The following is an 11,424-nucleotide window of genomic DNA, read 5'->3' as shown; positions in this document are numbered from 1 at the left end:
AATCACAACAGAGTTGTGGGAATGACACTAATGTTCCCACTTGAGTTAGTCGAGCAAATGAAGGTTCTTGTTTACTAAAGTGTTTATGAAATAAAACTAGCTTTATGCAAATAAAACTAGAGCTTAGCACCCCCTTACTATAGTTGATAGTGCTTACATTAGTATTAGTTTGCGAGTACTTTAAAGTACTCATGGCTTTGTCCCTGGCTATTCAAATGGCCAGACTATGAAGGGGAGTACCAGAACCCGGAAGAAGGACAGCAGGACGTCTACGACAACTAGGATCACTCCTGACGTCAACGGTTGCTCGTGGAATAGATGGACTACTACTACGCTACTTCGTTTCCGCTATGTGTTTTGTAATTGATCAATAGATCAACTAGTATTGTAATGAGACTGGATCATGTGATCCCTTGTTGTAAGACAATTATGCGTTGTAATGAATGATGTGTTGTGATATTAATCTATTATGTCTCGCAAAAACAATATTCCTGGGATTGCGAGGAATGGCATAATAGGCATCTGGACTTAAAAATCCGGGTGTTGACATGAACCTATGCTAATGCACCGCCCTTCCTAGGACTAATACATACTTGTGATTATACCCCTTGCAAGCATCCGCAAATACAAGAAAGTAATTAAGATAAATCTAACCACAGCCTTAAACTGCGAGATCCCGCTATCCCTCCCGCATCGATATACCAACGGGGGTTTAGGTTTCTGTCACTCCGGCAACCCCGCAATTAGCAAACGAATACAAGATGTATTCCCCTAGGCCCATAAATGGTGAAGTATCATGTAGTCGACGTTCACATGACACCACTAGAAGAATAACACCACAACTTAAATATCATAACATTGAATACTAACCAACATAATTCACTACTAACATTTAGACTTCACCCATGTCCTCAAGAACTAAACGAACTACTCACGAGACATCATATGGAACATGATCAGAGGTGATATGATGATGAATAACAATCTGAACATAAACCTTGGTTCAATGGTTTCACTCAATAGCATCAATAACAAGTAGAAATCAATACCGGGAGAGTTTCCCCTATCAAACAATCAAGATCCAACCCTAATTGTTACAGCGGCGACGAGGTGCAGCGGTGGAGATGGCGGTGATGATGATGGAGATGATGGTGATGACGATCCCAATGATGTCCAGCTCGATGATGATGACGATGGCGTCGATTTCCCCCTCCGTGAGGGAATTTCCCGGCGGATTTCAGCCTGCCGGAGAGCTCTTTTCTCTCTGGTGTTCTCCGCCCCGCAGAGGCGGCTGTGACTCTTCGCGACTATCCTCTGGAGCTTAGGTTTGCTGGACGAAGATGTACGCGAAGGAGAGGAGGCCAGAGGGGCTGTGGGCCCCCTCCCCACAAGGCGGCGCGGCTAGGGCAGGGCCCGCGCCGGCCTATGGGGGGGTCAATGGCGGCCTATGGGGGGGCCCATGGCGGCCCTCCTCGGCTCCTCCTTTTGGCTACCTCCGTCTTCTGGAAAAATAGGATTTTCAGTATAATTCCCGTCAATTGCTGATCTTCCGAAATATTGCATTCTGACGGTGCTTTTTCCAGTAGAATCCTGACTCCGGTGCGCGATTCTCCAATAATCATGAAACATGCAAAATAGATGAAATAACATAAGTATCATCTCTAAATATGAAAAGATATCAATGAATAACGGTAAATTATGATATAAAATAGTGATGCAAAATGGACGTATCAACGATGTGCGGCACTGAAGTAGTCTCAGTGTTCCTGCAACGTCGAGTACAGCCACTAATGTCTCGACCCCACCAATTGTGGCTTTACACTGGCAAAGGCGACAAGTCTAGGGTCAGCTCTGCCGACCTTTCGGCTGAGGACCTCCGGGACGAAGTCCGCCGTTTGACATGCCTCAGCATGAAGGACAACATTGTCTTGACATCGGCTCGTCCCCCTTATGATTTTCACCATCTTCCGACTGAGGTAATTCTTCACCGTTTTTCTGTTTTGTTGTTGTTGCTTCTTCCTTTATTGCGCTTTACAAGTTTTCTTCTCCCGACAGGCCCCCACCGTTGCTCAATGCTATCCTCCTCCGCCCGAATGTGGCGTGGAACCAGAGGATGACGATGATGACTCCTAGGAGACCGAGGACGTCCAACACGCCCTTGAAGACAGCGATGTCCAAGAGGAAGACGCTGCCGATGATGATGCCTTCATTAGGAGCAGGCGACGCAAGCAGGTAAACGATGATTTTATTGCAACGGCTGAATCAAGTCCTAGCGGACAGGATGATGATGCTGTTGGGACTGCTTCGCCTCCTCCTATCCAGGAAAGTTCGACGGGTTTTTTCGCTGCTGAAGATGACCTGGACCTGTAAGCATTTCTAGCACTTCTCTGACGTATTCCTTACCGCCTCGTATGCTAATTGCGCATTATTCTTATGTAGCTCTGATGATGATGTTCCTCTTGCGAAGAGGGCTAAATTATCTATTGGAAAAACGGCATCGGCTAAGGAGTCGAATCCTTCTCCCGCCAAGTCGACACCTCCCACAAGGACGGCCGTGGAAAAAATTCCAGTGTCGAAGGTTATTCCTCCGGGCGATGCTCCTACTTCGTCGGCTGCTCGCGACCACGTAAGTATTCACTCTGCCTTGTTTTGCCGAATTTTCTTCATGTCGACCGAGTCTCCCTGATTTTCCTTGCTGCAGCCGATTTATGCCACAGTCGATGCTGTGGTAGATTTCGCCGAGCAATTTACCCGACTGGAGGCTGAGAACACCCAGCTTTGGAAGACTGTCAAGTCTTCGGCTGATCAAGTGCTGGAGGCCAACAGGCTCGCCACCGACGCCAAGAAGGAAAATGCCTTGCTGAAGGAGGAGCTGTCGAAGCTGAAGCAGCAGATGAAGGATGAACAAGACGCTAGGCGTGCGGCAGCAGTTGCAGTCGATAAAAAGGAAGGCGTCCTCCGTGAATCCATCAAGGATTTATTGGGTAAAGTTTACGACACATAGTCTCTTTCTTGGTATTTCTTTACTGACCACTGATCTATCTTTCTTTCAGAGGCTGCCAATATAACCGTCACTCGACGCCATCAGCTCCGGGAGGACTCCACATCCGATGCCCTTTCGCTTGCTGCTGAGTCTAACGTCCAAGTCCTCGGGCTTCTGCAAAAGACTAGAGGTGCATTGTCGAAGCTGTACTCGATGATCTTCCCGAAGACGAAGCAAGACAAAACTCTTGGCGAGATGGCGGATGCTTTTCTTGTCGATTCTTCCGAGCCTGTGGAGGTATTGAAACGCCGTTCCCGCTTGTATGGGGCGGTTCTTACTTTCCAGCTGCTAATGGGTCATGGGATGGGGTCTGACTTGGAGAAGTTATCTAAGGCATTGCCTGTCGATGATGACAACCATTTAGTCGACCTTGAGCCTTTCAAAAGATCGGCAGTAACTTGTGCCAATCAACTCCTGAAGCTGGTAGATGAAGCACATGCCAAGCCTACTCCTGAAGCTGCCCCTAACTCATCATCTACCCTTCCTTGAACTTTTGGCTCATTAATTGTAAATAAGTCCGATCGTAATCTGACTTAGTCCTGTTTTATTTTGGCTCTGTTGCCAATTTCAAACAATCTTTTGAATGTAACATATATGGCAAGCACTCCCGATGGGAGTTTTATGTTAATGTCGTTCTGAATCGAAGATTGTACTGCAGATTCCTTCATCTTCTTCTCGTGGCAAGCTTTTTCCAAATCCTTCGACTAACGATGAATCCGACCTTGTTCGCCGCTTACGTGACTGATGTCTACTCACACTTCTTTTCCTGTAGACAGTGTTGGGCCTCCAAGAGCAGAGGTTTGTAGAACAGCAGCAAGTTTCCCTTAAGTGAATCACCCAAGGTTTATCGAACTCAGGGAGGAAGAGGTCAAAGAAATCCCTTTCAAGCAACCCTGCAATTACGATACAAGAAGTCTCTTGTGTCCCCAACACACCTAATACACTTGTCAGATGTATAGGTGCACTAGTTCGGAAATGCAAGTGATATAGATGGTGGTAATATTGCAGGAAGTAAAGATGCAGTAAATAAACATGTAGCAGAACAGTAAATAAACGGCGCCAGAAAATAGCTTGCTGGCGTGGGAGGCAATTCTCTGTGGTGTAACTTATTCGGAAACAAGGCCTAGGGATCATACTTTCACTAGTGGACACTCTAAACATTGATCACATAACTGAATAAACAAATACTACTTTCTCTACACTCTCTTGTTGGATGACAAACACCATTCATTGTGTAGGGCTACAAGAGCACCTCAATGCCGGAGTTAACAAGCTCCACAACATTCAATGTTCATATTTAAATAACCTTAGAGTGCATGATAGACCATTGCAATTATACCGAGTACTAACATAGCATGCACACTGTCACCTTCAGGCTATGAAAGGGGGAATAGATCGCATCAATACTATCATAGTAATAGTTAACTTCATAATCTACAAGAGATCACAATCATAACCTATGCCAAGTACTACATGATGCACACACTGTCACCATTACATCGTGAAGGAGGAATAGAATACTTTAATAACATCACTAGAGTAGCACATAGATGATATTCAACTAGATTACAAAGCTCATGATCACATAAAGATCACATGAGAGAGAGAGAGAGATGAACCACATAGCTACCGGTACAGCCCTTAGCCTCGAGGATGAACTACTCCCTCCTCATCATAGGAGACAGCAGCGGCGATGAAGATGGCGGTGGTGTCGATGGAGATGCCTTCCGGGGGCACTTCCCCGTCCCGGCGGCGTGCCGGAACAGAGACTTCTGTCCCCCGAATCTTGGCTTCGCGATGGCGGCGGCTGCGTAACTTTTCTCGTATCGTGGCTTATTCTTTTAGGGTTTTCGCGACGGAGACCTTAAGTAGGCGGAAGGGCGGAGTCGGAGGAGGTCTGGAGGCTCCACACACCAGGGGGGCGCGCCCCCCCTTTGGGCCGCGCCGCCACCATGTGTGGTGGCCCTGGGCCTCTCCTCTGGCCCCTCTCCGGTGTTCTGGAAGCTTCGTGGAATTATAAGATACTGGGCGTTGATTTCGTCCAATTCCGAGAATATTTCCTTACTAGGATTTCTGAAACCAAAAACAGCAGAAAACAGGAACTGGCACTTCGGCATCTCGTCAATAGGTTAGTTCCGGAAAATGCACAATAATGACATAAAGTGTGTATAAAACATGTGAGTATCATCATAAAAGTAGCATGGAACATAAGAAATTATGGATACGTTTGAGACGTATCAAGCATCCCCAAGCTTAGTTCCTACTCGCCCTCGAGTAGGTAAACGATAACAAGGATAATTTCTGAAGTGACATGCTATCATAATCTTGATCAATACTATTGTAAAGCATATGAGATGAATGCAGCGATTCAAAGCAATGGTGAAGACAATGAGTAAACAACTGAATCATATAGCAAAGACTTTTCATGAATAATACTTTCAAGACAAGCATCAATAAGACTTGCATAAGAGTTACTCATAAAGCAATAAATTCTTAGTAGAAAGCTTTGAAACAACACAAAGGAAGATATAAGTTTCAGCGGTTGCTTTCAACTTCAACATGTATATCTCATGGATAATTGTCAACATAAAGCAATATAACAAGTGCAATAGGTAAACATGTAAGAATCAATGCACAGAGTTGACACAAGTGCTTGCTTCTGAGATAGAAAGAAGTAGGTAAACTGACTCAACAATAAAGTAGAAGATAGGCCCTTCGCAGAGGGAAGCATAGATTACTATTTTGTGCTAGAGCTTTTCATTTTGAAAACATAGAAAAAAATTTGTCAACGGTAGTAATAAATCATATGTGTTATGTATAAGACATCTTATAAGTTGCAAGCCTCATGCATAGAATACCAATAGTGCTCGCACCTTGTCCTAATTAGCTTGGATTAACACGGATTATCATTGCATAACATATGTTTCAACCAAGTGTCACAAAGGGGTACCTCTATGCCGCCTGTACAAAGGTGTAAGGAGAAAGTTCGCATTGTATTTCTCGCTTTTTGATTATTCTCAAGTTAGACATCCATACCGGGACAACATAGACAACAGATAATGGACTCCTCTTTAATGCATAAGCATTCAACAACAGATAATATTCTCATAAGAGATTGAGGATTGATTGTCCAAACTGAAACTTCCACCATGGATCATGGCTTTAGTTAGCGGCCCAATGTTCTTCTCTAACAATATGCATACTCAAACCATTTGATCATGAAAATCGCCCTTACTTTAGACAAGACGAACATGCATAGCAACTCACATGATATTCAGCAAAGGTGCAAAAGTTGATGGCGTCCCCAGAAACATGGTTACCGCTCAACAAGCAACTTATAAGAAATAAGATACATAGCTACATATTCTTCACCACAATAGTTTTTAAGGCTATTTTCCCATGAGCTATATATTGTAAAGGCAAAGAATAGAATTTTAAAGGTAGCACTCAAGTAATGTACTTTGGAATGGCAGAGAAATACCATGTAGTAGGTAGGTATGGTGGACACAAATGACATGGTTTTTGGCTCAAGGATTTGGATGCACGAGAAGAATTCCTCTCAATACAAGGCTAGGCTAGTAAGGTTGTTCGAAGCAAACTCAAGTATAAAACGGTGCAGCAAAGCTCACATATGAACATATTGTAAGTATTATAAGACTTTACATCGTCTCCTTGTTGTTCAAACACCTTAACCAGAAAATATCTAGACTCTAAAGAGACCAATCATACAAACCAAATTTTAACAAGCTCTATGTAGTTCTTCATTAATAGGTGCAAAGTACATGATGCAAGAGCTTAAACATGATCTATATGAGCACAACAATTGCCAAGTATCAAATTATTCAAGACATTATACCAATTACCACATGCAGCATTTTCTGTTTCCAGCCATATAACAATGAACGAAGCGGTTTTCAACTCCGCCATGAACATTAAAGATAGAACTAAGAACACTAGTGTTCATATGAAAAAGCGGAGCGTGTCTCTCTCCCACACAGGCATGAATTTATTCAGAGAATGAAAATAACAAAACAAAAATAAAAGCACACAGACGCTCCAAGTAAAGTACATAAGATGTGACGGAATAAAAATATAGTTTCACTAGAGGTGACCTGATAAGTTGTCGATGAAGAAGGGGATGCCTTGGGCATCCCCAAGCTTAGATGCTTGACTCTTCTTGAAATACGCAGGGATGAACCACGGGGGCATCCCCAAGCTTAGACTTTTCACTCTTCTTGATCATATTGTATCATCCTCCTCTCTTGACCCTTGAAAACTTCCTCCACACCAAACTCAAAACAAACTCATTAGAGGGTTAGTGCATAATCGAAAATTCACATATTCAGAGGTGACATAATCATTCTTAACACTTCTGGACATTGCACAAAGCTACTAAAAGTTAATGGAACAAAGAAATCCATCAAACATAGCAAAAGAGGCAATGTGAAATAAAAGCAGAATCTGTCAAAACAGAACAGTCCGTAAAGACGAATTTTTCTGGGGCACTTAACTTGCTCAGATGAAAAAGCTCAAATTGAATGAAAGTTGCGTACATATCTGAGGATCACGCACGTAAATTGGCAGATTTTTCTGAGTTACTTACAGAGAACCCTGCCCAAATTCGTGACAGCAAGAAATCTGTTTCTGCGCAGTAATCCAAATCCAGTATTGACTTTACTATCAAAGACTTTACTTGGCACAACAATGCAATAAAATAAAGATAAGGAGATGTTGCTACAGTAGTAACAACTTCCAAGACTCAAATATAAAACAAAATTGCTGTAGTAAAATAAAGACATGGGTTATCTCCCAAGAAGTGCTTTCTTTATAGCCATTAAGACGGGCTCAGCAGTTTTAATGATGCACTCGCAAGAAATAAGAGTTGAAGCAAAAGAGAGCATCAAAAAGCAAGTATGGAACAAATTTAAGCCTAACCCACTTCCTATGAAAAGGAATCTTGTAAATAAACAAGTTATTGAAGCATGAAGCTACTATCATAGAAAGACAAAGAAAGTGCAACTTCAAGATTCTCAACATAAAGAGAGGAAACTTAATATTATTAAGATGCATATAACCATGTTTCCCTCTCTCATAATAACTTTCAGTGGCATCATGAACAAACTCAACAATATAACTATCACATAAAGCATTCTTATTCACATGCATAAAATTATTACTCTCCACATAAGCATAGTCTTTACTATTAATTGTAGTGGGAGCAAATTCAATAAAATAGCTATCATTATCATTCTCATCACCATAATCATCATATATAGGAGGCATATTGTAATCATAATTAATTTTCTCCTCAATAGTAGGTGGACTGAAAATATGATAGTCATCATTGTAATCATCATAAATAGGAGGTAAAGTATCATCAAAGTAAATTTTCTCCTCCATGCTTGGGGGACTAAAAATATCATGCTCATCAAAACCAGCTTCTCCAAGCTTAGAATTTTCCATAGCATTAGCAACAATGGTGTTCAAAGCATTCATACTAATAACATTCCCATTAGCATGCATATAAAGTTCCATGGGTTTTTTAATTTTCTCTTCAAACACCTCATGTCCTAATTCAAGATAAAGTTCATAAAGATCTCTCATATTTTTGTTGTTTTCCATTATGCCTAACTAGTGTAAACAAGAAACAAAAAGATGCAATTGCAGGATCTAAAGGAAATAGCTTCAAGCACTCACACACCGGCAACAGGGCTAGGAAATAGCTTAGTAGTCGGAGGATGTGAATACCTTTTACCTTACCTCCCCGGCAACGGCGCCAGAAAATAACTTGATGTCTACTCACACTTCTTTTCCTGTAGACAGTGTTGGGCCTCCAAGAGCAGAGGTTTGTAGAACAGCAGCAAGTTTCCCTTAAGTGAATCACCCAAGGTTTATCGAAATCAGGGAGGAAGAGGTCAAAGATATCCCTCTCAAGCAACCCTGCAATTACGATACAAGAAGTCTCTTGTGTCCCCAACACACCTAATACACTTGTCAGATGTATAGGTGCACTAGTTCGGCGAAGAGATAGTAAAATGCAAGTGATATAGATGGTGGTAATATTGCAGGAAGTAAAGATGCAGTAAATAAACATGTAGCAGAACAGTAAATAAACGGTGCCAGAAAATAGCTTGCTGGCGTGGGAGGCAATTCTCTGTGGTGTAACTTATTCGGAAATAAGGCCTAGGGATCATACTTTCACTAGTGGACACTCTAAACATTGATCACATAACTGAATAAACAAATACTACTTTCTCTACACTCTCTTGTTGGATGACAAACACCATTCATTGTGTAAAGCTACAAGAGCACCTCAATGCCGGAGTTAACAAGCTCCACAACATTCGATGTTCATATTTAAATAACCTTAGAGTGCATGATAGACCATTGCAATTATACCGAGTACTAACATAGCATGCACACTGTCACCTTCAGGCTATGAAAGGGGGAATAGATCGCATCAATACTATCATAGTAATAGTTAACTTCATAATCTACAAGAGATCACAATCATAACCTATGCCAAGTACTACATGATGCACACACTGTCACCATTACATCATGAAGGAGGAATAGAATACTTTAATAACATCACTAGAGTAGCACATAGATGATATTCAACTAGATCACAAAGCTCATGATCACATAAAGATCACATGAGAGAGAGAGATGAACCACATAGCTACCGGTACAGCCCTTAGCCTCGAGGATGAACTACTCCCTCCTCATCATAGGAGACACCAGCGGCGATGAAGATGGCGGTGGTGTCGATGGAGATGCCTTCCGGGGGCACTTCCCCGTCCCGGCGGCGTGCCGGAACAGAGACTTCTGTCCCCCGAATCTTGGCTTCACGATGGCGGCGGCTGCGTAACTTTTCTCGTATCGTGGCTTATTCTTTTAGGGTTTTCGCAACGGAGACCTTAAGTAGGCGGAAGGGCAGAGTCGGAGGAGGTCTGGAGGCTCCACACACCAGGGGGGCGTGCCTCCCCTTTGGGCCGCGCCGCCACCATGTGTGGTGGCCCTGGGCCTCTCCTCCGGCCCCTCTCCGGTGTTCTGGAAGCTTCGTGGAATTATAAGATACTGGGCGTTGATTTCGTCCAATTCCGAGAATATTTCCTTACTAGGATTTCTGAAACCAAAAACAGCAGAAAACATGAACTGGCACTTCGGCATCTCGTCAATAGGTTAGTTCCGGAAAATGCATAATAATGACATAAAGTGTGTATAAAACATGTGAGTATCATCATAAAAGTAGCATCGAACATAAGAAATTATAGATACGTTTGAGACGTATCAGTGACCAAGTGTCTCATTTAAATAAAGACATTACTTCTATCCGGGCCATGGCAGCATTGGTGAAGAAAAAGGGCGAAATAGCGACTGCTATTGAGCAATATGCTCTCGATGGTCTTCATGTCGCTACCGAAAGTTTGGGCTGTGAGTGTTACATCTTCTGATTCCTGACGTGGCTCGGATGTTCTTTTTAACTGATATTCGTTCCTTTTCAGTTGTATCTTCAGATAAATCCGAGGAGAACAGGAGAATCCATGAAAAGGTTGAAGCGATGACTGATGTTGCTCACCCGAAGCACGATTTGTGGTTGCACCGTCCGAAGGCTGTTATCATGGCGAAGTTTGAGCACCGGGTGGAGAAGGCGCATTACTATTTTGATAAGTTCCACGCTCATCTCACGATGGTTTGGAAGACTTTGTCTCCTCTGGACCAAGCTCCCGAAACTTTATCCGCCCTGTTCACCCGGTTCAAGTCCCCTGAAAGGATTCGACAGCTGGTGCGGAAAGAACTTTTGGCTGGTGCTGAACTTGCCTTTGCTTCGGTATTGGCATGCCATCCATCTTTAGACTTGAGAGCCGTAGCAAACACCGAGAGAAGTTTAGGCCAATATTATGATATTGCTAGAGGTCCTGCTTATACCATTGTTTCTCGGATTGAGTCATGCCTTGAAAAGGATCTGAGGGCCCAAGGGAACCAGGGAGCCCAATCATGAATGTAGTAACCTTGTACTTGCATAAGATTGTTTTGTACAAATTTACTGCGTACGTTGCATGCTATGTTAGTTTGATTGGTATTTTATTGTCGAGGGCGGCTGAGTGATCAGTTCAACCTGCTCTCTCGACGACTTTGTTGAATTATGCAACGTTATTGCGAAGCCGATATGTAAGTTTTGTAAGAGCGAGACCCATCGACTTAGTCGAGGGAATTAGACGCTTGGCTTCATCACGCGGTGCACCGATTTGAGCCTTATTTTGTGATAATGTAACCATCGACTGCAGCACTCGCGTATTTTCTCGAGGCTTGGATTGGTTGTTTTTGTGTATCATTAATCTTAGCTCCAGATGGGAGTATTTAATTAATGATACTGC

Source organism: Lolium rigidum, chromosome 1 (assembly GCF_022539505.1).
Source record: "Lolium rigidum isolate FL_2022 chromosome 1, APGP_CSIRO_Lrig_0.1, whole genome shotgun sequence".
Taxonomy (NCBI): domain Eukaryota; kingdom Viridiplantae; phylum Streptophyta; class Magnoliopsida; order Poales; family Poaceae; genus Lolium; species Lolium rigidum.
The sequence above is the reverse complement of the archived record's forward strand: the minus strand, read 5'-3'. Positions refer to the sequence as shown.